Below are 27,037 nucleotides of genomic sequence, written 5' to 3'. Positions count from 1 at the left end.
TCTCCAAAAGAGAATCAAGCATGTGTACAGGGGCATAAATGAAGCAGTGATAGGATTGGAGAGGTTCGGTGAGCAAATGAACACCCTTTGCAGTCATATTTCATGGTACCCATTACACGGGTCTCAACTCTCAAGGTTTAAGGTATTCTTCATTCAGCTAAAACATGCATGTGGAACCCAAGTATGATCAACCATGTGAACGGGAGACGTGTTCAAATATGTCTCAGTTTTCCTCCCCTGGTACTCGGGTGCAACATTCCAGACGCTTTACTAACACTCTCCCCACTTGGAGAGTCAGCACCTTTAACCTCCTGTTTGGCACAGTTTGCAATTTCTGCGGAAGATGAACAGGAATAGCGAGAACCAATGAGAGGCTAGCTGGAGGTGTCTGGACGGGCAAATTTAACTCTCATTTCCCACCAGGAAGAGGAAATAACCAAAGGCTCAGTGTGCCGTGCCGGAACCAGATTAGGGCCTGAAGCCATCCTGCGGTGTTGCGGCCAGCTCACAAGAAAGCAAGTTGAAGAAAGGAGCTCAGGGGCACTGTAATTCACAAACCTGCAGAGTTATAAATGACAGCTATCGTCCAAAAATAGACTGAAGTAAGGCTGCCAAGAGGACTTGAAAGCGGGGCAGAATTGCAGGAAACCGATTTCAGGAGGTAGACTGGAATTGCATTGAAAGCATAGGAAAAGAGGCACAACGTTCACAATGATGCACTTGGCCAAAAAGGACGTATGCATTTTTTCCTGAATATATTCAGGAAAAAACGCATACGCCCTTTTTGGCCAACCAAGCAAGCTTGCAAAGGAAATCTGCACTACAATGAAGTCTCACTTCCCTCCGGTCAAAAGGGCCATCTGAATAAAGTGTAAAATCCAGAAAGGCAGGACAGGCCATGGAGAACTGGGAGCCTTGTTATGCTGATGGGCGGGATGTAAATTGCCAACAAACACTCGGGAGAAGTGTATGGTGTTTCCTGAAACATCTAAAAAACAAAGCAACAGAGCCTAGGGCACTGCCACTTATGGTCCTATAGCTTAGGGAAATTAAAATCAAAAAGACACAGCCACCCCAAAGTTTGGGACGCCTCTGTTTACAAGAACCTCATTTACAGTACAAGTTCAACATCGCAGAAAGTGAAAAATGGATAAAGAAGTTGTGGTATTTACTTACAAAGCAATATCACTCAGCAATGAAATCTATGTCATCAGGCCCTTAGCATCACAATGAGTGGATTCAGGTATGATGATTCTAACTGAAATAAGTCACACAGAAAAAGAAACATCATAAGATATCAGTAATACACGGAATGTAAACTTGGCTACACAGGAACTGAATTACAGAACAGAACAGGGTCTCAAATTTAGAAAACCAACTTATGCTTGCTTAAGGGGAAAGGTGAGTTGGGGTGCTGCATAAAGCAAGAGATTGAAATGAGCACAGATAAAGTTCCTTAAGTCAAATATGGAATAGACAAGAGCTACTCCTTGCTCAACGAAATGGACTCAACACCGCATATTAAACGCCTAAGAATGTACCTGACTAGTAAGTATCTTAAAACCTATGGATTGCTATGTCTCCGAAAGAGAATCAAGCATGTGTACAGGGGCATAAACGCAGCAGTGATAGGATTGGAGAGGTTCGGTGAGCAAATGAACACCCTTTGAAGTCATATTGCATGGTACCCATTACACGGGTCTCAACTCTCCAGGTTTAAGGTATTCTTCCTTCAGCTAAAACATGCATGTGGAACCCAAGTATGATCAACCATGTGAACGGGAGACGTGTTCAAATATGTCTCAGTTTTCCTCCCCTGGTACTCGGGTGCAACATTGCAGACGCTTTACTAACACTCTCCCCACTTGGAGAGTCAGCGCCTTTAAACTCCTGTTTTGCCCAGTTTGCAATTTCTGCGGAAGATGAACAGGAATAGCGAGAACCAATGAGAGGCTAGCTGGAGGTGTCTGGACGGGCAAATTTAACTCTCATTTCCCACCAGGAAGAGGAAATAACCAAAGGCTCAGCGTGCCGTACCGGAACCAGATTAGGGCCTGAAGCCATCCTGCGGTGTTGCGGCCAGCTCAAAAGAAAGCGAGTTGAAGAAAGGAGCTCAGGGGCACTGTAATTCACAAACCTGCAGAGTTATAAATGACAGCTATCGTCCAAAAATATACTGAAGTAAGGCTGCCAAGAGGACTTGAAAGCGGGGCAGAATTGCAGGAAACCGATTTCAGGAGGTAGACTGGAATTGCATTGAAAGCATAGGAAAAGAGGCAGAACGTCCACAATGATGCACTTGGCCAAAAAGGGCGTATGCGTTTTTTCCTGAATATATTCAGGAAAAAACGCATACGCCCTTTTTGGCCAACCAAGCAAGCTTGCAAAGGAAATCTGCACTACAATGAAGTCTCACTTACCCCCGGTCAAAAGGGCCATCTGAAAAAAGTGTAAAATCCAGAAAGGCAGGACAGGCCATGGAGAACTGGGAGCCTTGTTATGCTGATGGGCGGGATGTAAATTGCCAACAACCACTCGGGAGAAGTGTATGGTGTTTCCTGAAACATCTAAAAAACAAAGCAACAGAGCCTAGGGCACTTCCACTTATGGTCCTATAGCTTAGGGAAATTAAAATCAAAAAGACACAGCCACCCCAAAGTTTGGAACGGCTCTGTTTACAAGAACCTCGTTTACAGTACAAGTTCAACATCGCAGAAAGTGAAAAATGGATAAAGAAGTTGTGGTATTTACTTACAAAGCAATATCACTCAGCAATGAAATCTGTGTCATCAGGCCCTTAACAGCACAATGAGTGGATTCAGGTATGATGATTCTAACTGAAGTAAGTCACACAGAAAAAGAAACATCATAAGATATCAGTAATACACGGAATGTAAACTTGGCTACACAGGAACTGAATTACAGAACAGAACAGGGACTCAAATTTAGAAAAACAACTTATGCTTGCTTAAGGGTAAAGGTGAGTTGGGGTGCTGCATAAAACCAGAGATTGAAATGAGCACAGATAAAGTTCCTTAAGCCAAATATGGAATAGACAAGAGCTACTCCTTGCTCAACAAAATGGACTCAACACCGCATATTAAACGCCAAAGAATGTACCTGACTTGTAAGTATCTTAAAACCTATGGATTGCTATGTCTCCAAAAGAGAATCAAGCATGTGTACAGGGGTATAAACGCAGCAGTGATAGGATTGGAGAGGTTCGGTGAGCAAATGAAGACCCTTTGAAGTCATATTGCATGGTACCCATTCCACGGGTTTCAACTACCCAGGTTTAAGGTATTCTTCCTTCAGCTAAAACATGCATGTGGAACCCAGAGTATGATCAACCATGTGATCGGGAGACGTGTTCAAATATGTCTCAGTTTTCGTACCCTGGTACTCGGGTGCAACATTCCAGACGCTTTACTAACACTCTCCCCACTTGGAGAGTCAGTCCCTTTAACCTCCTGTTTGGCCCAGTTTGCAATTTCTGCGGAAGATGAACAGGAATAGCGAGAACCAATGAGAGGCTAGCTGGAGGTGTCTGGACGGGCAAATTTAACTCTCATTTCCCACCAGGAAGAGGAATTAACCAAAGGCTCAGCATGCCGGGCCGGAACAAGATTAGGGCCTGAAGCCATCCTGCGGTGTTGCGGCCAGGTCACAAGAAAGCGAGTTGAAGAAAGGAGCTCAGGGGCACTGTAATTCACAAACCTGCAGAGTTATAAATGACAGCTATCGTCCAAAAATAGACTGAAGTAAGGCTGCCAAGAGGACTTGAAAGCGGGGCAGAATTGCAGGAAACCGATTTCAGGAGGTAGACTGGGATTGCATTGAAAGCATAGGAAAAGAGGCAGAACGTCCACAATGATGCACTTGGCCAAAAAGGGCGTATGCGTTTTTTCCTGAATATATTCAGGAAAAAACGCATACGCCCTTTTTGGCCAACCAAGCAAGCTTGCAAAGGAAATCTGCACTACAATGAAGTCTCACTTCCCCCCGGTCAAAAGGGCCATCTGAAAAAAGTGTAAAATCCAGAAAGGCAGGACAGGCCATTGAGAACTGGGAGCCTTGTTATGCTGATGGGCGGGATGTAAATTGCCAACAGACACTCGGGAGAAGTGTATGGTGTTTCCTGAAACATCTAAAAAACAAAGCAACAGAGCCTAGGGCACTTCCACTTATGGTCCTATAGCTTAGGGAAATTAAAATCAAAAAGGCACAGCCACCCCAAAGTTTGGAACGGCTCTGTTTACAAGAACCTCGTTTACAGTACAAGTTCAACATCGCAGAAAGTGAAAAATGGATAAAGAACTTGTGGTACTTACGTACAATGCAGTATCACTCAGCAATGAAATCTATGTCATCAGGCCCGTAGCAGCATAATGAGTAGATTCAGGTACGATGATTCTAACTGAAATAAGTCACACAGAAAAAGAAACATCATAAGATATCACTAATACACGGAATGTAAACTTGGCTACACAGGAACTGAATTCCAAAACAGAACAGGTTCTCAAATTTAGAAAACCAACTTATGCTTGCTTAAGGGGAAAGGTGAGTTGGGGTGCTGCATAAAACCAGAGATTGAAATGAGCACAGATAAAGTTCCTTAAGCCAAATATGGAATAGACAAGAGCTACTCCTTGCTCAATGAAATGGACTCAACACCGCATATTAAACGCCTAAGAATGTACCTGACTAGTAAGTATCGTAAAACCTATGGATTGCTATGTCTCTGAAAGAGAATCAAGCATGTGTACAGGGGCATAAACGCAGCAGTGATAGGATTGGAGAGGTTCAGTGAGCAAATGAAGACCCTTTGAAGTCATATTGCATGGTACCCATTTCACGGGTCTCAACTCTCCAGGTTTAAGGTATTCTTCCTTCAGCTAAAACATGCATGTGGAACCCAAGTATGATCAACCATGTGAACGGGAGACGTGTTCAAATATGTGTCAGTTTTCCTCCCCTGGTACTCGGGTGCAACATTCCAGACGCTTTACTAACACTCTCCCCACTTGGAGAGTCAGCGCCTTTAACCTCCTGTTTGGCCCAGTTTGCAATTTCTGCGGAAGATGAACAGGAATAGCGAGAACCAATGAGAGGCTAGCTGGAGGTGTCTGGACGGGCAAATTTAACTCTCATTTCCCACCAGGAAGAGGAAATAACCAAAGGCTCAGCGTGTCGTGCCGGAACCAGATTAGGGCCTGAAGCCATCCTGCGGTGTTGCGGCCAGGTCACAAGAAAGCGAGTTGAAGAAAGGAGCTCAGGGGCACTGTAATTCACAAACCTGCAGAGTTATAAATGACAGCTATCGTCCAAAAATATACTGAAGTAAGGCTGCCAAGAGGACTTGAAAGCGGGGCAGAATTGCAGGAAACCGATTTCAGGAGGTAGACTGGAATTGCATTGAAAGCATAGGAAAAGAGGCAGAACGTCCACAATGATGCACTTGGCCAAAAAGGGCGTATGCGTTTTTTCCTGAATATATTCAGGAAAAAACGCATACGCCCTTTTTGGCCAACCAAGCAAGCTTGCAAAGGAAATCTGCACTACAATGAAGTCTCACTTACCCCCGGTCAAAAGGGCCATCTGAAAAAAGTGTAAAATCCAGAAAGGCAGGACAGGCCATGGAGAACTGGGAGCCTTGTTATGCTGATGGGCGGGATGTAAATTGCCAACAACCACTCGGGAGAAGTGTATGGTGTTTCCTGAAACATCTAAAAAACAAAGCAACAGAGCCTAGGGCACTTCCACTTATGGTCCTATAGCTTAGGGAAATTAAAATCAAAAAGACACAGCCACCCCAAAGTTTGGAACGGCTCTGTTTACAAGAACCTCGTTTACAGTACAAGTTCAACATCGCAGAAAGTGAAAAATGGATAAAGAAGTTGTGGTATTTACTTACAAAGCAATATCACTCAGCAATGAAATCTGTGTCATCAGGCCCTTAACAGCACAATGAGTGGATTCAGGTATGATGATTCTAACTGAAGTAAGTCACACAGAAAAAGAAACATCATAAGATATCAGTAATACACGGAATGTAAACTTGGCTACACAGGAACTGAATTACAGAACAGAACAGGGACTCAAATTTAGAAAAACAACTTATGCTTGCTTAAGGGTAAAGGTGAGTTGGGGTGCTGCATAAAACCAGAGATTGAAATGAGCACAGATAAAGTTCCTTAAGCCAAATATGGAATAGACAAGAGCTACTCCTTGCTCAACAAAATGGACTCAACACCGCATATTAAACGCCAAAGAATGTACCTGACTTGTAAGTATCTTAAAACCTATGGATTGCTATGTCTCCAAAAGAGAATCAAGCATGTGTACAGGGGTATAAACGCAGCAGTGATAGGATTGGAGAGGTTCGGTGAGCAAATGAAGACCCTTTGAAGTCATATTGCATGGTACCCATTCCACGGGTTTCAACTACCCAGGTTTAAGGTATTCTTCCTTCAGCTAAAACATGCATGTGGAACCCAGAGTATGATCAACCATGTGATCGGGAGACGTGTTCAAATATGTCTCAGTTTTCGTACCCTGGTACTCGGGTGCAACATTCCAGACGCTTTACTAACACTCTCCCCACTTGGAGAGTCAGTCCCTTTAACCTCCTGTTTGGCCCAGTTTGCAATTTCTGCGGAAGATGAACAGGAATAGCGAGAACCAATGAGAGGCTAGCTGGAGGTGTCTGGACGGGCAAATTTAACTCTCATTTCCCACCAGGAAGAGGAATTAACCAAAGGCTCAGCATGCCGGGCCGGAACAAGATTAGGGCCTGAAGCCATCCTGCGGTGTTGCGGCCAGGTCACAAGAAAGCGAGTTGAAGAAAGGAGCTCAGGGGCACTGTAATTCACAAACCTGCAGAGTTATAAATGACAGCTATCGTCCAAAAATAGACTGAAGTAAGGCTGCCAAGAGGACTTGAAAGCGGGGCAGAATTGCAGGAAACCGATTTCAGGAGGTAGACTGGGATTGCATTGAAAGCATAGGAAAAGAGGCAGAACGTCCACAATGATGCACTTGGCCAAAAAGGGCGTATGCGTTTTTTCCTGAATATATTCAGGAAAAAACGCATACGCCCTTTTTGGCCAACCAAGCAAGCTTGCAAAGGAAATCTGCACTACAATGAAGTCTCACTTCCCCCCGGTCAAAAGGGCCATCTGAAAAAAGTGTAAAATCCAGAAAGGCAGGACAGGCCATTGAGAACTGGGAGCCTTGTTATGCTGATGGGCGGGATGTAAATTGCCAACAACCACTCGGGAGAAGTGTATGGTGTTTCCTGAAACATCTAAAAAACAAAGCAACAGAACCTAGGGCACTTCCACTTATGGTCCTATAGCTTAGGGAAATTAAAATCAAAAAGACACAGCCACCCCAAAGTTTGGAACGGCTCTGTTTACAAGAACCTCGTTTACAGTACAAGTTCAACATCGCAGAAAGTGAAAAATGGATAAAGAACTTGTGGTACTTACGTACAATGCAGTATCACTCAGCAATGAAATCTATGTCATCAGGCCCGTAGCAGCATAATGAGTAGATTCAGGTACGATGATTCTAACTGAAATAAGTCACACAGAAAAAGAAACATCATAAGATATCACTAATACACGGAATGTAAACTTGGCTACACAGGAACTGAATTCCAAAACAGAACAGGTTCTCAAATTTAGAAAACCAACTTATGCTTGCTTAAGGGGAAAGGTGAGTTGGGGTGCTGCATAAAACCAGAGATTGAAATGAGCACAGATAAAGTTCCTTAAGCCAAATATGGAATAGACAAGAGCTACTCCTTGCTCAACGAAATGGACTCAACACCGCATATTAAACGCCTAAGAATGTACCTGACTAGTAAGTATCGTAAAACCTATGGATTGCTATGTCTCTGAAAGAGAATCAAGCATGTGTACAGGGGCATAAACGCAGCAGTGATAGGATTGGAGAGGTTCAGTGAGCAAATGAAGACCCTTTGAAGTCATATTGCATGGTACCCATTTCACGGGTCTCAACTCTCCAGGTTTAAGGTATTCTTCCTTCAGCTAAAACATGCATGTGGAACCCAAGTATGATCAACCATGTGAACGGGAGACGTGTTCAAATATGTCTCAGTTTTCCTCCCCTGGTCCTCGGGTGCAACATTCCAGACGCTTTACTAACACTCTCCCCACTTGGAGAGTCAGCGCCTTTAACCTCCTGTTTGGCCCAGTTTGCAATTTCTGCGGAAGATGAACAGGAATAGCGAGAACCAATGAGAGACTAGCTGGAGGTGTCTGGACGGGCAAATTTAACTATCATTTCCCAACATGAAGAGGAAATAACCAAAGGCTCAGCGTGCCGTGCCGGAACCAGATTAGGGCCTGAAGCCATCCTGCGGTGTTGCGGCCAGGTCACAAGAAAGCGAGTTGAAGAAAGGAGCTCAGGGGCACTGTAATTCACAAACCTGCAGAGTTATAAATGACAGCTATCGTCCAAAAATAGACTGAAGTAAGGCTGCCAAGAGGACTTGAAAGCGGGGCAGAATTGCAGGAAACCGATTTCAGGAGGTAGACTGGAATTGCATTGAAAGCATAGGAAAAGAGGCAGAACGTCCACAATGATGCACTTGGCCAAAAAGGGCGTATGCGTTTTTTCCTGAATATATTCAGGAAAAAACGCATACGCCCTTTTTGGCCAACCAAGCAAGCTTGCAAAGGAAATCTGCACTACAATGAAGTCTCACTTCCCCCCGGTCAAAAGGGCCATCTGAAAAAAGTGTAAAATCCAGAAAGGCAGGACAGGCCATGGAGAACTGGGAGCCTTGTTATGCTGATGGGCGGGATGTAAATTGCCAACAGACACTCGGGAGAAGTGTATGGTGTTTCCTGAAACATCTAAAAAACAAAGCAACAGAGCCTAGGGCACTGCCACTTATGGTCCTATAGCTTAGGGAAATTAAAATCAAAAAGACACAGCCACCCCAAAGTTTGGGACGCCTCCGTTTACAAGAACCTCGTTTACATTACAAGTTCAACATCGCAGAAAGTGAAAAATGGATAAAGAACATGTGGTACTTACGTACAATGCAGTATCACTCAGCAATGAAATCTATGTCATCAGGCCCGTAGCAGCATAATGAGTGGATTCAGGTACGATGATTCTAACTGAAGTAAGTCACACAGAAAAAGAAACATCATAAGATATCACTAATACACGGAATGTAAACTTGGCTACACAGGAACTGCATTCCAAAACAGAACAGTGTCTCAAGTTTAGAAAACCAACTTATGCTTGCTTAAGGGGAAAGGTGAGTTGGGGTGCTGCATAAAACCAGAGATTGAAATGAGCACAGATAAAGTTCCTTAAGCCAAATATGGAATAGACAAGAGCTACTCCTTGCTCAACGAAATGGACTCAAAACCCCATATTAAACCCCTAAGAATGTACCTGACTAGTAAGTATCTTAAAACCTATGGATTGCTATGTCTCCAAAAGAGAATCAAGCGTGTGTACAGGGGCATAAACGCAGCAGTGATAGGATTGGAGAGGTTCGGTGAGCAAATGAAGACCCTTTGAAGTCATATTGCATGGTACCCATTACACGGGTCTCAACTCTGCAGGTTTAAGGTATTCTTCCTTCAGCTAAAACATGCATGTGGAACCCAGAGTATCATCAACCATGTGAACGGGAGACGTGTTCAAATATGTCTCAGTTTTCCTCCCCTGGTACTCGGGTGCAACATTCCAGACGCTTTACTAACACTCTCCCCACTTGGAGAGTCAGTCCCTTTAAACTCCTGTTTGGCCCAGTTTGCAATTTCTGTGGAAGATGAACAGGAATAGCGAGAACCAATGAGAGGCTAGCTGGAGGTGTCTGGACGGGCAAATTTAACTCTCATTTCCCAACAGGAAGAGGAAATAACCAAAGGCTCAGCGTGCCGTACCGGAACCAGCTTAGGGCCTGAAGCCATCCTGCGGTGTTGCGGCCAGCTCAAAAGAAAGCGAGTTGAAGAAAGGAGCTCAGGGGCACTGTAATTCACAAACCTGCAGAGTTATAAATGACAGCTATCGTCCAAAAATAGACTGAAGTAAGGCTGCCAAGAGGACTTGAAAGCGGGGCAGAATTGCAGGAAACCGATTTCAGGAGGTAGACTGGAATTGCATTGAAAGCATAGGAAAAGAGGCAGAACGTCCACAATGATGCACTTGGCCAAAAAGGGCGTATGCGTTTTTTCCTGAATATATTCAGGAAAAAACGCATACGCCCTTTTTGGCCAACCAAGCAAGCTTGCAAAGGAAATCTGCACTACAATGAAGTCTCACTTCCCCCAGGTCAAAAGGGCCATCTGAAAAAAGTGTAAAATCCAGAAAGGCAGGACAGGCCATGGAGAACTGGGAGCCTTGTTATGCTGATGGGCGTGTTGTAAATTGCCAACAACCACTCGGGAGAAGTGTATGGTGTTTCCTGAAACATCTAAAAAACAAAGCAACAGAACCTAGGGCACTTCCACTTATGGTCCTATAGCTTAGGGAAATTAAAATCAAAAAGACACAGCCACCCCAAAGTTTGGAACGGCTCTGTTTACAAGAACCTCGTTTACAGTACAAGTTCAACATCGCAGAAAGTGAAAAATGGATAAAGAAGTTGTGGTATTTACTTACAAAGCAATATCACTCAGCAATGAAATCTGTGTCATCAGGCCCTTAGCAGCACAATGAGTGGATTCAGGTATGATGATTCTAACTGAAGTAAGTCACACAGAAAAAGAAACATCATAAGATATCAGTAATACACGGAATGTAAACTTGGCTACACAGGAACTGAATTACAGAACAGAACAGGGTCTCAAATTTACAAAACCAACTTATGCTTGCTTAAGGGTAAAGGTGAGTTGGGGTGCTGCATAAAACCAGAGATTGAAATGAGCACAGATAAAGTTCCTTAAGTCAAATATGGAATAGACAAGAGCTACTCCTTGCTCAACGAAATGGACTCAACACCGCATATTAAACGCCTAAGAATGTACCTGACTAGTAAGTATCGTAAAACCTATGGATTGCTATGTCTCCGAAAGAGAATCAAGCATGTGTACAGGGGCATAAACGCAGCAGTGATAGGATTGGAGAGGTTCAGTGAGCAAATGAAGACCCTTTGAAGTCATATTGCCTGGTACCCATTTCACGGGTCTCAACTCTCCAGGTTTAAGGTATTCTTCCTTCAGCTAAAACATGCATGTGGAACCCAAGTATGATCAACCATGTGAACGGGAGACGTGTTCAAATATGTCTCAGTTTTCCTCCCCTGGTACTCGGGTGCAACATTCCAGACGCTTTACTAACACTCTCCCCACTTGGAGAGTCAGCGCCTTTAACCTCCTGTTTGGCCCAGTTTGCAATTTCTGCGGAAGATGAACAGGAATAGCGAGAACCAATGAGAGACTAGCTGGAGGTGTCTGGACGGGCAAATTTAACTCTCATTTCCCAACATGAAGAGGAAATAACCAAAGGCTCAGCGTGCCGTGCCGGAACCAGATTAGGGCCTGAAGCCATCCTGCGGTGTTGCGGCCAGGTCACAAGAAAGCGAGTTGAAGAAAGGAGCTCAGGGGCACTGTAATTCACAAACCTGCAGAGTTATAAATGACAGCTATCGTCGAAAAATAGACTGAAGTAAGGCTGCCAAGAGGACTTGAAAGCGGGGCAGAATTGCAGGAAACCGATTTCAGGAGGTAGACTGGAATTGCATTGAAAGCATAGGAAAAGAGGCAGAACGTCCACAATGATGCACTTGGCCAAAAAGGGCGTATGCGTTTTTTCCTGAATATATTCAGGAAAAAACGCATACGCCCTTTTTGGCCAACCAAGCAAGCTTGCAAAGGAAATCTGCACTACAATGAAGTCTCACTTCCCCCCGGTCAAAAGGGCCATCTGAAAAAAGTGTAAAATCCAGAAAGGCAGGACAGGCCATGGAGAACTGGGAGCCTTGTTATGCTGATGGGCGGGATGTAAATTGCCAACAGACACTCCGGAGAAGTGTATGGTGTTTCCTGAAACATCTAAAAAACAAAGCAACAGAGCCTAGGGCACTGCCACTTATGGTCCTATAGCTTAGGGAAATTAAAATCAAAAAGACACAGCCACCCCAAAGTTTGGGACGCCTCTCTTTACATGAACCTCGTTTACAGTACAAGTTCAACATCGCAGAAAGTGAAAAATGGATAAAGAAGTTGTGGTATTTACTTACAAAGCAATATCACTCAGCAATGAAATCTATGTCATCAGGGCCTTAGCATCACAATGAGTGGATTCAGGTATGATGATTCTAACTGAAATAAGTCACACAGAAAAAGAAACATCATAAGATATCAGTAATACACGGAATGTAAACTTGGCTACACAGGAACTGAATTACAGAACAGAACAGGGTCTCACATTTAGAAAACCAACTTATGCTTGCTTAAGGGTAAAGGTGAGTTGGGGTGCTGCATAAAACCAGAGATTGAAATGAGCACAGATAAAGTTCCTTAAGTCAAATATGGAATAGACAAGAGCTACTCCTTGCTCAACGAAATGGACTCAACATCGCATATTAAACGCCTAAGAATGTACCTGACTAGTAAGTATCTTAAAACCTATGGATTGCTATGTCTCCGAAAGAGAATCAAGCATGTGTACAGGGGCATAAACGCAGCAGTGATAGGATTGGAGAGGTTCGGTGAGCAAATGAAGACCCTTTGAAGTCATATTGCATGGTACCCATTACACGGGTCTTAACTCTCTAGGTTTAAGGTATTCTTCCTTCAGCTAAAACATGCATGTGGAACCCAAGTATGATCAACCATGTGAACGGGAGACGTGTTCAAATATGTCTCAGTTTTCCTCCCCTGGTCCTCGGGTGCAACATTCCAGACGCTTTACTAACACTCTCCCCACTTGGAGAGTCAGCGCCTTTAACCTCCTGTTTGGCCCAGTTTGCAATTTCTGTGGAAGATGAACAGGAATAGCGAGAACCAATGAGAGACTAGCTGGAGGTGTCTGGACGGGCAAATTTAACTCTCATTTCCCACCAGGAAGAGGAAATAACCAAAGGCTCAGCATGCCGTGCCGGAACCAGATTAGGGCCGGAAGCCATCCTGCGGTGTTGCAGTCAGGTCACAAGAAAGCAAGTTGAAGAAAGGAGCTCAGGGGCACTGTAATTCACAAACCTGCAGAGTTATAAATGACAGCTATCGTCCAAAAATAGACTGAAGTAAGGCTGCCAAGAGGACTTGAAAGCGGGGCAGAATTGCAGGAAACCGATTTCAGGAGGTAGACTGGAATTGCATTGAAAGCATAGGACAAGAGGCAGAACGTCCACAATGATGCACTTGGCCAAAAAGGGCGTATGCGTTTTTTCCTGAATATATTCAGGAAAAAACGCATACGCCCTTTTTGGCCAACCAAGCAAGCTTGCAAAGGAAATCTGCACTACAATGAAGTCTCACTTCCCCCCGGTCAAAAGGGCCATCTGAATAAAGTGTAAAATCCAGAAAGGCAGGACAGGCCATGGAGAACTGGGAGCCTTGTTATGCTGAAGGGCGGGATGTAAATTGCCAACAACCACTCGGGAGAAGTGTATGGTGTTTCCTGAAACATCTAAAAAACAAAGCAACAGAGCCTAGGGCACTTCCACTTATGGTCCTATAGCTTAGGGAAATTAAAATCAAAAAGACACAGCCACCCCAAAGTTTGGGACGCCTCCGTTTACAAGAACCTCGTTTACCGTACAAGTTCAATATCACAGAAAGTGAAAAATGGATAAAGAACTTGTGGTACTTACGTACAATGCAGAATCACTCAGCAATGAAATCTATGTCATCAGGCCCGTAGCAGCATAATGAGTGGATTCAGGTACGATGATTCTAACTGAAATAAGTCACACAGAAAAAGAAACATCATAAGATATCACTAATACACGGAATGTAAACTTGGCTACAGAGGAACTGCATTCCAAAACAGAACAGGGTCTCAAATTTAGAAAACCAACTTATGCTTGCTTAAGGGTAAATGTGAGTTGGGGTGCTGCATAAAACCAGAGATTGAAATGAGCACAGATAAAGTTCCTTAAGCCAAATATGGAATAGACAAGAGCTACTCCTTGCTTAACGAAATGGACTCAACACCGCATATTAAACGCCTAAGAATGTACCTGACTAGTAAGTATCTTAAAACCTATGGATTGCTATGTCTCCGAAAGAGAATGAAGCATGTGTACAGGGGCATAAACGCAGCAGTGATAGGATTGGAGAGGTTCGGTGAGCAAATGAAGACCCTTTGAAGTCATATTGCATGGTACCCATTCCACGGGTTTCAACTACCAAGGTTTTAGGTATTCTTCCTTCAGCTAAAATATGCATGTGGAACCCAGAGTATGATCAACCATGTGATCGGGAGACGTGTTCAAATATGTCTCAGTTTTCGTGCCCTGGTACTCGGGTGCAACATTCCAGACGCTTTACTAACACTCTCCCGACTTGGAGAGTCAGTCCCTTTAACCTCCTGTTTGGCCCAGTTTGCAATTTCTGCGGAAGATGAACAGGAATAGCGAGAACCAATGGAGACTAGCTGGAGGTGTCTGGACGGGCAAATTTAACTCTCATTTCCCACCAGGAAGAGGAATTAACCAAATGCTCAGCGTGCCATGCCAGAACCAGATTAGGGCCTGAAGCCATCCTGCGGTGTTGCGGGCAGGTCACAAGAAAGCGAGTTGAAGAAAGGAGCTCAGGGGCACTGTAATTCACAAACCTGCAGAGTTATAAATGACAGCTATCGTCCAAAAATAGACTGAAGTAAGGCTGCCAAGAGGACTTGAAAGCGGGGCAGAATTGCAGGAAACCGATTTCAGGAGGTAGACTGGAATTGCATTGAAAGCATAGGAAAAGAGGCAGAACGTCCACAATGATGCACTTGGCCAAAAAGGGCGTATGCGTTTTTTCCTGAATATATTCAGGAAAAAACGCATACGCCCTTTTTGGCCAACCAAGCAAGCTTGCAAAGGAAATCTGCACTACAATGAAGTCTCACTTCCCCCCGGTCAAAAGGGCCATCTGAAAAAAGTGTAAAATCCAGAAAGGCAGGACAGGCCATGGAGAACTGGGAGCCTTGTTATGCTGATGGGCGGGATGTAAATTGCCAACAACCACTGGGGAGAAGTGTATGGTGTTTCCTGAAACATCTAAAAAACAAAGCAACAGAGCCTAGGGCACTTCCACTTATGGTCCTATAGCTTAGGGAAATTAAAATCAAAAAGACACAGCCACCCCAAAGTTTGGGACGCCTCCGTTTACAAGAACCTCGTTTACCGTACAAGTTCAATATCACAGAAAGTGAAAAATGGATAAAGATCTTGTGGTACTTACGTACAATGCAGTATCACTCAGCAATGAAATCTATGTCATCAGGCCCGTAGCAGCATAATGAGTGGATTCAGGTACGATGATTCTAACTGAAATAAGTCACACAGAAAAAGAAACATCATAAGATATCACTAATACACGGAATGTAAACTTGGCTACACAGGAACTGCATTCCAAAACAGAACAGGGTCTCAAATTTAGAAAACCAACTTATGCTTGCTTAAGGGGAAAGGTGAGTTGGGGTGCTGCATAAAACCAGAGATTGAAATGAGCACAGATAAAGTTCCTTAAGCCAAATATGGAATAGACAAGAGCTACTCCTTGCTCAACGAAATGGACTCAACACCGCATATTAAACGCCTAAGAATGTACCTGACTAGTAAGTATCTTAAAACCTATGGATTGCTATGTCTCCAAAAGAGAATCAAGCGTGTGTACAGGGGCATAAACGCAGCAGTGATAGGATTGGAGAGGTTTGGTGAGCAAATGAAGACCCTTTGAAGTCATATTGCATGGTACCCATTCCACGGGTTTCAACTACCCAGGTTTTAGGTATTCTTCCTTCAGCTAAAACATGCATGTGGAACCCGGAGTATGATCAACCATGTGATCGGGAGACGTGTTCAAATATGTCTCAGTTTTCCTCCCCTGGTACTCGGGTGCAACATTCCAGACGCTTTACTAACACTCTCCCCACTTGGAGAGTCAGCGCCTTTAACCTCCTGTTTGGCCCAGTTTGCAATTTCTGCGGAAGATGAACAGGAATAGCGAGAACCAATGAGAGGCTAGCTGGAGGTGTCTGGACGGGCAAATTTAACTCTCATTTCCCACCAGGAAGAGGAAATAACCAAAGGCTCAGCGTGCCGTACCGGAACCAGATTAGGGCCTGAAGCCATCCTGCGGTGTTGCGGCCAGCTCAAAAGAAAGCGAGTTGAAGAAAGGAGCTCAGGGGCACTGTAATTCACAAACCTGCAGAGTTATAAATGACAGCTATCGTCCAAAAATATACTGAAGTAAGGCTGCCAAGAGGACTTGAAAGCGGGGCAGAATTGCAAGAAACCGATTTCAGGAGGTAGACTGGAATTGCATTGAAAGCATAGGAAAAGAGGCAGAACGTCCACAATGATGCACTTGGCCAAAAAGGGCATATGCGTTTTTTCCTGAATATATTCAGGAAAAAACGCATACGCCCTTTTTGGCCAACCAAGCAAGCTTGCAAAGGAAATCTGCACTACAATGAAGTCTCACTTACCCCCGGTCAAAAGGGCCATCTGAAAAAAGTGTAAAATCCAGAAAGGCAGGACAGGCCATGGAGAACTGGGAGCCTTGTTATGCTGATGGGCGGGATGTAAATTGCCAACAACCACTCGGGAGAAGTGTATGGTGTTTCCTGAAACATCTAAAAAACAAAGCAACAGAGCCTAGGGCACTGCCACTTATGGTCCTATAGCTTAGGGAAATTAAAATCAAAAAGACACAGTCACCCCAAAGTTTGGGACGCCTCTGTTTACAAGAACCTCATTTACAGTACAAGTTCAACATCGCAGAAAGTGAAAAATGGATAAAGAAGTTGTGGTATTTACTTACAAAGCAATATCACTCAGCAATGAAATCTGTGTCATCAGGCCCTTAGCAGCACAATGAGTGGATTCAGGTATGATGATTCTAACTGAAATAAGTCACACAGAAAAAGAAACATCATAAGATAACAGTAATACACGGAATGTAAACTTGGCTACACAGGAACTGAATTACAGAACAGAACAGGGTCTCAAATTTAGAAAACCAACTTATGCTTGCTTAAGGGGAAAGGTGAGTTGGGGTGCTGCATAAAACCAGAGATTGAAATGAGCACAGATAAAGTTCCTTAAGCCAAATATGGAATAGACAAGAGCTACTCCTTGCTCAACGAAATGGACTCAACACCGCATATTAAACGCCTAAGAATGTACCTGACTAGTAAGTATCTTAAAACCTATAGATTGCCATGTCTCCGAAAGAGAATGAAGCATGTGTACAGGGGCATAAACGCAGCAGTGATAGGATTGGAGAGGTTCGGTGAGCAAATGAAGACCCTTTGAAGTCATATTGCATGGTACCCATTCCACGGGTTTCAACTACCCAGGTTTTAGGTATTCTTCCTTCAGCTAAAACATGCATGTGGAACCCAGAGTATGATCAACCATGTGATCGGGAGACGTGTTCAAATATGTCTCAGTTTTCCTCCCCTGCTACTCGGGTGCAACATTCCAGACGCTTTACTAACACTCTCCCCACTTGGAGAGTCAGCGCCTTTAACCTCCTGTTTGGCCCAGTTTGCAATTTCTGCGGAAGATGAACAGGAATAGCGAGAACCAATGAGAGGCTAGCTGGAAGTGTCTGGACGGGCAAATTTAACTCTCATTTCCCACCAGGAGGAGGAAATAACCAAAGGCTCAGCGTGCCGTGCCGGAACCAGATTAGGGCCTGAAGCCATCCTGCGGTGTTGCGGCCAGGTCACAAGAAAGCGAGTTGAAGAAAGGAGCTCAGGGGCACTGTAATTCACAAACCTGCAGAGTTATAAATGACAGCTATCGTCCAAAATTAGACTGAAGTAAGGCTGCCAAGAGGACTTGAAAGCGGGGCAGAATTGCAGGAAACCGATTTCAGGAGGTAGACTGGAATTGCATTGAAAGCATAGGAAAAGAGGCAGAACGTCCACAATGATGCACTTGGCCAAAAAGGGCGTATGCGTTTTTTCCTGAATATATTCAGGAAAAAACGCATACGCCCTTTTTGGCCAACCAAGCAAGCTTGCAAAGGAAATCTGCACTTCAATGAAGTCTCCCTTCCCCCCGGTCAAAAGGGCCATCTGAAAAAAGTGTAAAATCCAGAAAGGCAACAGGCCATTGAGAACTGGGAGCCTTGTTATGCTGATGGGCGGGATGTAAATTGCCAACAGACACTTGGGAGAAGTGTATGGTGTTTCCTGAAACATCTAAGAAACAAAGCAACAGAACCTAGGGCACTTCCACTTATGGTCTTATAGCTTAGGGAAATTAAAATCAAAAAGACACAGCCACCCCAAAGTTTGGGACGCCTCTGTTTACAAGAACCTCGTTTACAGTACAAGTTCAACATCGCAGAAAGTGAAAAATGGATAAAGAACTTGTGGTATTTACTTACAAAGCAATATCACTCAGCAATGAAATCTATGTCATCAGGCCCGTAGCAGCATAATGAGTGGATTCAGGTATGATGATTCTAACTGAAATAAGTCACACAGAAAAAGAAACATCATAAGATATCAGTAATACACGGAATGTAAACTTGGCTACACAGGAACTGAATTACAGAACAGAACAGGGTCTCAAATTTAGAAAACCAACTTATGCTTGCTTAAGGGTAAAGGTGAGTTGGGGTGCTGCATAAAACCAGAGATTGAAATGAGCACAGATAAAGTTCCTTAAGTCAAATATGGAATAGACAAGAGCTACTCCTTGCTCAATGAAATGGACTCAACACCGCATATTAAACGCCTAAGAATGTACCTGACTAGTAAGTATCTTAAAACCTATGGATTGCTATGTCTCCAAAAGAGAATCAAGCATGTGTACAGGGGCATAAACGCAGCAGTGATAGGATTGGAGAGGTTCGGTGAGCAAATGAAGACCCTTTGAAGTCATATTGCATGGTACCCATTCCACGGGTCTCAACTCTCCAGGTTTAAGGTATTCTTCCTTCAGCTAAAACATGCATGTGGAACCCAAGTATGATCAACCATGTGAACGGGAGACGTGTTCAAATATGTCTCAGTTTTCCTCCCCTGGTACTCGGGTGCAACATTCCAGATGCTTTACTAACACTCTCCCCACTTGGAGAGTCAGCGCCTTTAACCTCCTGTTTGGCCCAGTTTGCAATTTCTGCGGAAGATGAACAGGAATAGCGAGAACCAATGAGAGACTAGCTGGAGGTGTCTGGACGGGCAAATTTAACTCTCATTTCCCACCAGGAATAGGAAATAACCAAAGGCTCAGTGTGCCGGGCCGGAACCAGAATAGGGCCTGAAGCCATCCTGCGGTGTTGCGGCCAGCTCAAAAGAAAGCGAGTTGAAGAAAGGAGCTCAGGGGCACTGTAATTCACAAACCTGCAGAGTTATAAATGACAGCTATCGTCCAAAAATAGACTGAAGTAAGGCTGCCAAGAGGACTTGAAAGCGGGGCAGAATTGCAGGAAACCGATTTCAGGAGGTAGACTGGAATTGCATTGAAAGCATAGGAAAAGAGGCAGAACGTCCACAATGATGCACTTGGCCAAAAAGGGCGTATGCGTTTTTTCCTGAATATATTCAGGAAAAAACGCATATGCCCTTTTTGGCCAACCAAGCAAGCTTGCAAAGGAAATCTGCACTACAATGAAGTCTCACTTCCCCCAGGTCAAAAGGGCCATCTGAAAAAAGTGTAAAATCCAGAAAGGCAGGACAGGCCATGGAGAACTGGGAGCCTTGTTATGCTGATGGGCGGGATTTAAATTGCCAACAACCACTCGGGAGAAGTGTATGGTGTTTCCTGAAACATCTAAAAAACAAAGCAACAGAACCTAGGGCACTTCCACTTATGGTCCTATAGCTTAGGGAATTTAAAATCAAAAAGACACAGCCACCCCAAAGTTTGGAACGGCTCTGTTTACAAGAACCTCGTTTACAGTACAAGTTCAACATCGCAGAAAGTGAAAAATGGATAAAGAAGTTGTGGTATTTACTTACAAAGCAATATCACTCAGCAATGAAATCTGTGTCATCAGGCCGTTAGCAGCACAATGAGTGGATTCAGGTATGATGATTCTAACTGAAATAAGTCACACAGAAAAAGAAACATCATAAGATATCAGTAATACACGGAATGGAAACTTGGCTACACAGGAACTGAATTACAGAACAGAACAGGGTCTCAAATTTAGAAAAACGACTTATGCTTGCTTAAGGGGAAAGGTGAGTTGGGGTGCTGCATAAAACCAGAGATTGCAATGAGCACAGATAAAGTTCCTTAAGCCAAATATGGAATAGACAAGAGCTACTCCTTGCTCAAAGAAATGGACTCAACACCGCATATTAAACGCCTAAGAATGTACCTGACTTGTAAGTATCTTAAAACCTATGGATTGCTATGTCTCCAAAAGAGAATCAAGCATGTGTACAGGTGCATAAATGCAGCAGTGATAGGATTGGAGAGGTTCGGTGAGCAAATGAAGACCCTTTGAAGTCATATTGCATAGTACCCATTCCACGGGTTTCAACTACCCAGGTTTAAGGTATTCTTCCTTCAGCTAAAACATGCATGTGGAACCTAGAGTATGATCAACCATGTGATCAGGAGACGTGTTCAAATATGTCTCAGTTTTCGTACCCTGGTACTCGGGTGCAACATTCCAGACGCTTTACTAACACTCTCCCCACTTGGAGAGTCAGTCCCTTTAACCTCCTGTTTGGCCCAGTTTGCAATTTCTGCGGAAGATGTACAGGAATAGCGAGAACCAATGGAGACTAGCTGGAGGTGTCTGGACGGGCAAATTTAACTCTCATTTCCTACCAGGAAGAGGAATTAACCAAAGGCTCAGCGTGCCATGCCAGAACCAGATTAGGGCCTGAAGCCATCCTGCGGTCTTGCGGCCAGCTCAAAGAAAGCGAGTTGAAGAAAGGAGCTCAGGGGCACTGTAATTCACAAACCTGCAGAGTTATAAATGACAGCTATCGTCCAAAAATAGACTGAAGTAAGGCTGCCAAGAGGACTTGAAAGCGGGGCAGCATTGCAGGAAACCGATTTCAGGAGGTAGACTGGAATTGCATTGAAAGCATAGGAAAAGAGGCAGAACGTCCACAATGATGCACTTGGCCAAAAAGGGCGTATGCGTTTTTTCCTGAATATATTCAGGAAAAAACGCATACGCCCTTTTTGGCCAACCAAGCAAGCTTGCAAAGGAAATCTGCACTACAATGAAGTCTCACTTACCCCCGGTCAAAAGGGCCATCTGAAAAAAGTGTAAAATCCAGAAAGGCAGGACAGGCCATGGAGAACTGGGAGCCTTGTTATGCTGATGGGCGGGATGTAAATTGCCAACAACCACTCGGGAGAAGTGTATGGTGTTTCCTGAAACATCTAAAAAACAAAGCAACAGAACCTAGGGCACTTCCACTTATGGTCCTATAGCTTAGGGAAATTAAAATCAAAAAGACACAGCCACCCCAAAGTTTGGGACGCCTCTGTTTACAAGAACCTCATTTACAGTACAAGTTCAACATCGCAGAAAGTGAAAAATGGATAAAGAAGTTGTGGTATTTACTTACAAAGCAATATCACTCAGCAATGAAATCTGTGTCATCAGGCCCTTAGCAGCACAATGAGTGGATTCAGGTATGATGATTCTAACTGAAATAAGTCACACAAAAAAAGAAACATCATAAGATAACAGTAATACACGGAATGTAAACTTGGCTACACAGGAACTGAATTACAGAACAGAACAGCGTCTCAAATTTAGAAAACCAACTTATGCTTGCTTAAGGGGAAAGGTGAGTTGGGGTGCTGCATAAAACCAGAGATTGAAATGAGCACAGATAAAGTTCCTTAAGCCAAATATGGAATAGACAAGAGCTACTCCTTGCTCAACGAAATGGACTCAACACCGCATATTAAACGCCTAAGAATGTACCTGACTAGTAAGTATCTTAAAACCTATAGATTGCCATGTCTCCGAAAGAGAATGAAGCATGTGTACAGGGGCATAAACGCAGCAGTGATAGGATTGGAGAGGTTCGGTGAGCAAATGAAGACCCTTTGAAGTCATATTGCATGGTACCCATTCCACGGGTTTCAACTACCCAGGTTTTAGGTATTCTTCCTTCAGCTAAAACATGCATGTGGAACCCAGAGTATGATCAACCATGTGATCGGGAGACGTGTTCAAATATGTCTCAGTTTTCCTCCCCTGCTACTCGGGTGCAACATTCCAGACGCTTTACTAACACTCTCCCCACTTGGAGAGTCAGCGCCTTTAACCTCCTGTTTGGCCCAGTTTGCAATTTCTGCGGAAGATGAACAGGAATAGCGAGAACCAATGAGAGGCTAGCTGGAAGTGTCTGGACGGGCAAATTTAACTCTCATTTCCCACCAGGAGGAGGAAATAACCAAAGGCTCAGCGTGCCGTGCCGGAACCAGATTAGGGCCTGAAGCCATCCTGCGGTGTTGCGGCCAGGTCACAAGAAAGCGAGTTGAAGAAAGGAGCTCAGGGGCACTGTAATTCACAAACCTGCAGACTTATAAATGACAGCTATCGTCCAAAAATAGACTGAAGTAAGGCTGCCAAGAGGACTTGAAAGCGGGGCAGAATTGCAGGAAACCGATTTCAGGAGGTAGACTGGAATTGCATTGAAAGCATAGGAAAAGAGGCAGAACGTCCACAATGATGCACTTGGCCAAAAAGGGCGTATGCGTTTTTTCCTGAATATATTCAGGAAAAAACGCATACGCCCTTTTTGGCCAACCAAGCAAGCTTGCAAAGGAAATCTGCACTACAATGAAGTCTCACTTCCCCCCGGTCAAAAGGGCCATCTGAAAAAAGTGTAAAATCCAGAAAGGCAACAGGCCATTGAGAACTGGGAGCCTTGTTATGCTGATGGGCGGGATGTAAATTGCCAACAGCCACTCGGGAGAAGTGTATGGTGTTTCCTGAAACATCTAAAAAACAAAGCAACAGAGCCTAGGGCACTTCCACTTATGGTCCTATAGCTTAGGGAAATTAAAATCAAAAAGACACAGCCACCCCAAAGTTTGGAACGGCTCTGTTTACAAGAACCTCGTTTACAGTACAAGTTCAACATCGCAGAAAGTGAAAAATGGATAAAGAAGTTGTGGTATTTACTTACAAAGCAATATCACTCAGCAATGAAATCTATGTCATCAGGCCCTTAGCATCACAATGAGTGGATTCAGGTATGATGATTCTAAATGAAGTAAGTCACACAGAAAAAGAAACTTCATAAGATATCAGTAATACACGGAATGGAAACTTGGCTACACAGGAACTGAATTACAGAACAGAACAGGGACTCAAATTTAGAAAAACAACTTATGCTTGCTTAAGGGTAAAGGTGAGTTGGGGTGCTGCATAAAACCAGAGATTGAAATGAGCACAGATAAATTTCCTTAAGCCAAATATGGAATACATAAGAGCTACTCCTTGCTCAACGAAATGGACTCAACACCGCATATTAAACGCCTAAGAATGTACCTGACTAGTAAGTGTCTTAAAAACCTATGGATTGCTATGTCTCCAAAAGAGAATCAAGCGTGTGTACAGGGGCATAAACGCAGCAGTGATAGGATTGGAGAGGTTCGGTGAGCAAATGAAGACCCTTTGAAGTCATATTGCATGGTACCCATTACACGGGTCTTAACTCTCCAGGTTTAAGGTATTCTACCTTCAGCTAAAACATGCATGTGGAACCCAAGTATGATCAACCATGTGAACGGGAGACGTGTTCAAATACTTCTCAGTTTTCCTCCCCTGGTACTCGGGTGCAACATTCCAGACGCTTTACTAACACTCTCCCCACTTGGAGAGTCAGCGCCTTTAACCTCCTGTTTGGCCCAGTTTGCAATTTCTGCGGAAGATGAACAGGAATAGCGAGAACCAATGAGAGGCTAGCTGGAGGTGTCTGGACGGGCAAATTTAACTCTCATTTCCCACCAGGAAGAGGAAATAACCAAAGGCTCAGCGTGCCATACCGGAACCAGATTAGGGCCTGAAGCCATCCTGCGGTGTTGCGGCCAGCTCAAAAGAAAGCGAGTTGAAGAAAGGAGCTCAGGGGCACTGTAATTCACAAACCTGCAGAGTTATAAATGACAGCTATCGTCCAAAAATAGACTGAAGTAAGGCTGCCAAGAGGACTTGAAAGCGGGGCAGAATTGCAAGAAACCGATTTCAGGAGGTAGACTGGAATTGCATTGAAAGCATAGGAAAAGAGGCAGAACGTCCACAATGATGCACTTGGCCAAAAAGGGCGTATGCGTTTTTTCCTGAATATATTCAGGAAAAAACGCATACGCGCTTTTTGGCCAACCAAGCAAGCTTGCAAAGGAAATCTGCACTACAATGAAGTCTCACTTCCCCCCGGTCAAAAGGGCCATCTGAAAAAAGTGTAAAATCCAGAAAGGCAGGACAGGCCATGGAGAACTGGGAGCCTTGTTATGCTGATGGGCGGGATGTAAATTGCCAACAACCACTCGAGAGAAGTGTATGGTGTTTCCTGAAACATCTAAAAAACAAAGCAACAGAACCTAGGGCACTTCCACTTATGGTCCTATAGCTTAGGGAAATTAAAATCAAAAAGACACAGCCACCCCAAAGTTTGGAACGGCTCTCTTTACAAGAACCTCGTTTACAGTACAAGTTCAACATCGCAGAAAGTGAAAAATGGATAAAGAAGTTGTGGTATTTACTTACAAAGCAATATCACTCAGCAATGAAATCTATGTCATCAGGCCCTTAGCATCACAATGAGTGGATTCAGGTATGATGATTCTAACTGAAATAAGTCACACAGAAAAAGAAACATCATAAGATATCAGTAATACACGGAATGTAAACTTGGCTACACAGGAACTAAATTACAGAACAGAACAGGGTCTCAAATTTAGAAAACCAACTTATGCTTGCTTAAGGGGAAAGGTGAGTTGGGGTGCTGCATAAAACCAGAGATTGAAATGAGCACAGATAAAGTTCCTTAAGCCAAATATGGAATAGACAAGAGCTACTCCTTGCTCAACGAAATGGACTCAACACCGCATATTAAACGCCTAAGAATGTACCTGACTAGTAAGTATCGTAAAACCTATGGATTGCTATGTCTGCAAAAGAGAATCAAGCATGTGTACAGGGGCATAAACGCAGCAGTGATAGGATTGGAGAGGTTCGGTGAGCAAATGAAGACCTTTTGAAGTCATATTGCATGGTACCCATTACACGGGTCTCAACTCTCCAGGTTTAAGGTATTCTTCCTTCAGCTAAAACATGCATGTGGAACCTAGAGTATGATCAACCATGTGAACGGGAGACGTGTTCAAATATGTCTCAGTTTTCCTCCCCTGGTACTCGGGTGCAACATTCCAGATGCTTTACTAACACTCTCCCCACTTGGAGAGTCAGCGCCTTTAACCTCCTGTTTGGCCCAGTTTGCAATTTCTGCGGAAGATGAACAGGAATAGCGAGAACCAATGAGAGGCTAGCTGGAGGTGTCTGGACGGGCAAATTTAACTCTCATTTCCCACCAGGAAGAGGAATTAACCAAAGGCTCAGCATGCCGTGCCGGAACCAGATTAGGGCCTGAAGCCATCCTGCGGTGTTGCGGCCAGCTCAAAAGAAAGCGAGTTGAAGAAAGGAGCTCAGGGGCACTGTAATTCACAAACCTGCAGAGTTATAAATGACAGCTATCGTCCAAAAATAGACTGAAGTAAGGCTGCCAAGAGGACTTGAAAGCGGGGCAGAATTGCAGGAAACCAATTTCAGGAGGTAGACTGGAATTGCATTGAAAGCATAGGAAAAGAGGCAGAACGTCCACAATGATGCACTTGGCCAAAAAGGGCGTATGCGTTTTTTCCTGAATATATTCAGGAAAAAACGCATACGCCCTTTTTGGCCAACCAAGCAAGCTTGCAAAGGAAATCTGCACTACAATGAAGTCTCACTTCCCCCCGGTCAAAAGGGCCATCTGAAAAAAGTGTAAAATCCAGAAAGGCAGGACAGGCCATGGAGAACTGGGAGCCTTGTTATGCTGATGGGCGGGATGTAAATTGCCAACAACCACTCGGGAGAAGTGTATGGTGTTTCCTGAAACATCTAAAAAACAAAGCAACAGAACCTAGGGCACTTCCACTTATGGTCCTATAGCTTAGGGAAATTAAACTCAAAAAGACACAGCCACCCCAAAGTTTGGAACGGCTCTGTTTACAACAACCTTGTTTACAGTACAAGTTCAACATCGCAGAAAGTGAAAAATGGATAAAGAAGTTGTGGTATTTACTTACAAAGCAATATCACTCAGCAATGAAATCTGTGTCATCAGGCCCTTAGCAGCACAATGAGTGGATTCAGGTATGATGATTCTAACTGAAGTAAGTCACACAGAAAAAGAAACATCATAAGATATCAGTAATACACGGAATGTAAACTTGGCTACACAGGAACTGAATTACAGAACAGAACAGGGTCTCAAATTTAGAAAACCAACTTATGCTTGCTTAAGGGTAAAGGTGAGTTGGGGTGCTGCATAAAACCAGAGATTGAAATGAGCACAGATAAAGTTCCTTAAGTCAAATATGGAATAGACAAGAGCTACTCCTTGCTCAACGAAATGGACTCAACACCGCATATTAAACGCCTAAGAATGTACCTGACTAGTAAGTATCTTAAAACCTATGGATTGCTATGTCTCCGAAAGAGAATCAAGCATGTGTACAGGGGCATAAACGCAGCAGTGATAGGATTGGAGAGGTTCGGTGAGCAAATGAAGACCCTTTGAAGTCATATTGCATGGTACCCATTACACGGGTCTTAACTCTCCAGGTTTAAGGTATTCTTCCTTCAGCTAAAACATGCATGTGGAACCCAAGTATGATCAA

At 43.9% G+C, this 27,037-nt stretch overlaps 1 long non-coding RNA gene across 45 annotated transcripts in view; it reads right to left on the bottom strand.

Moving 5' to 3' along the window:
- The window catches only part of LOC307181360, a 968,012-nt gene that overhangs the window by 529,978 nt on the left and 410,997 nt on the right, over window positions 1-27,037 (bottom strand). For 44 of the 45 annotated variants that reach the window (XR_013826546.1, XR_013826547.1, XR_013826567.1 and 41 more), the window contains one exon: window positions 23,284-23,361. This is a non-coding gene — a long non-coding RNA (uncharacterized lncRNA). Of the gene's footprint in view, window positions 1-20,127; window positions 20,210-23,283; window positions 23,362-27,037 lie in introns of all 45 variants that reach the window. The other variant, XR_013826551.1, reaches the window with a different exon arrangement.

The sequence above is a fragment of the Stenella coeruleoalba genome (genome assembly GCF_951394435.1).
Source record: "Stenella coeruleoalba genome assembly, contig: scaffold_118, whole genome shotgun sequence".
NCBI lineage: Eukaryota > Metazoa > Chordata > Mammalia > Artiodactyla > Delphinidae > Stenella > Stenella coeruleoalba.
Note: the sequence above shows the minus strand (reverse complement) of the source record. Positions and strands in the feature narration are given on the sequence as shown.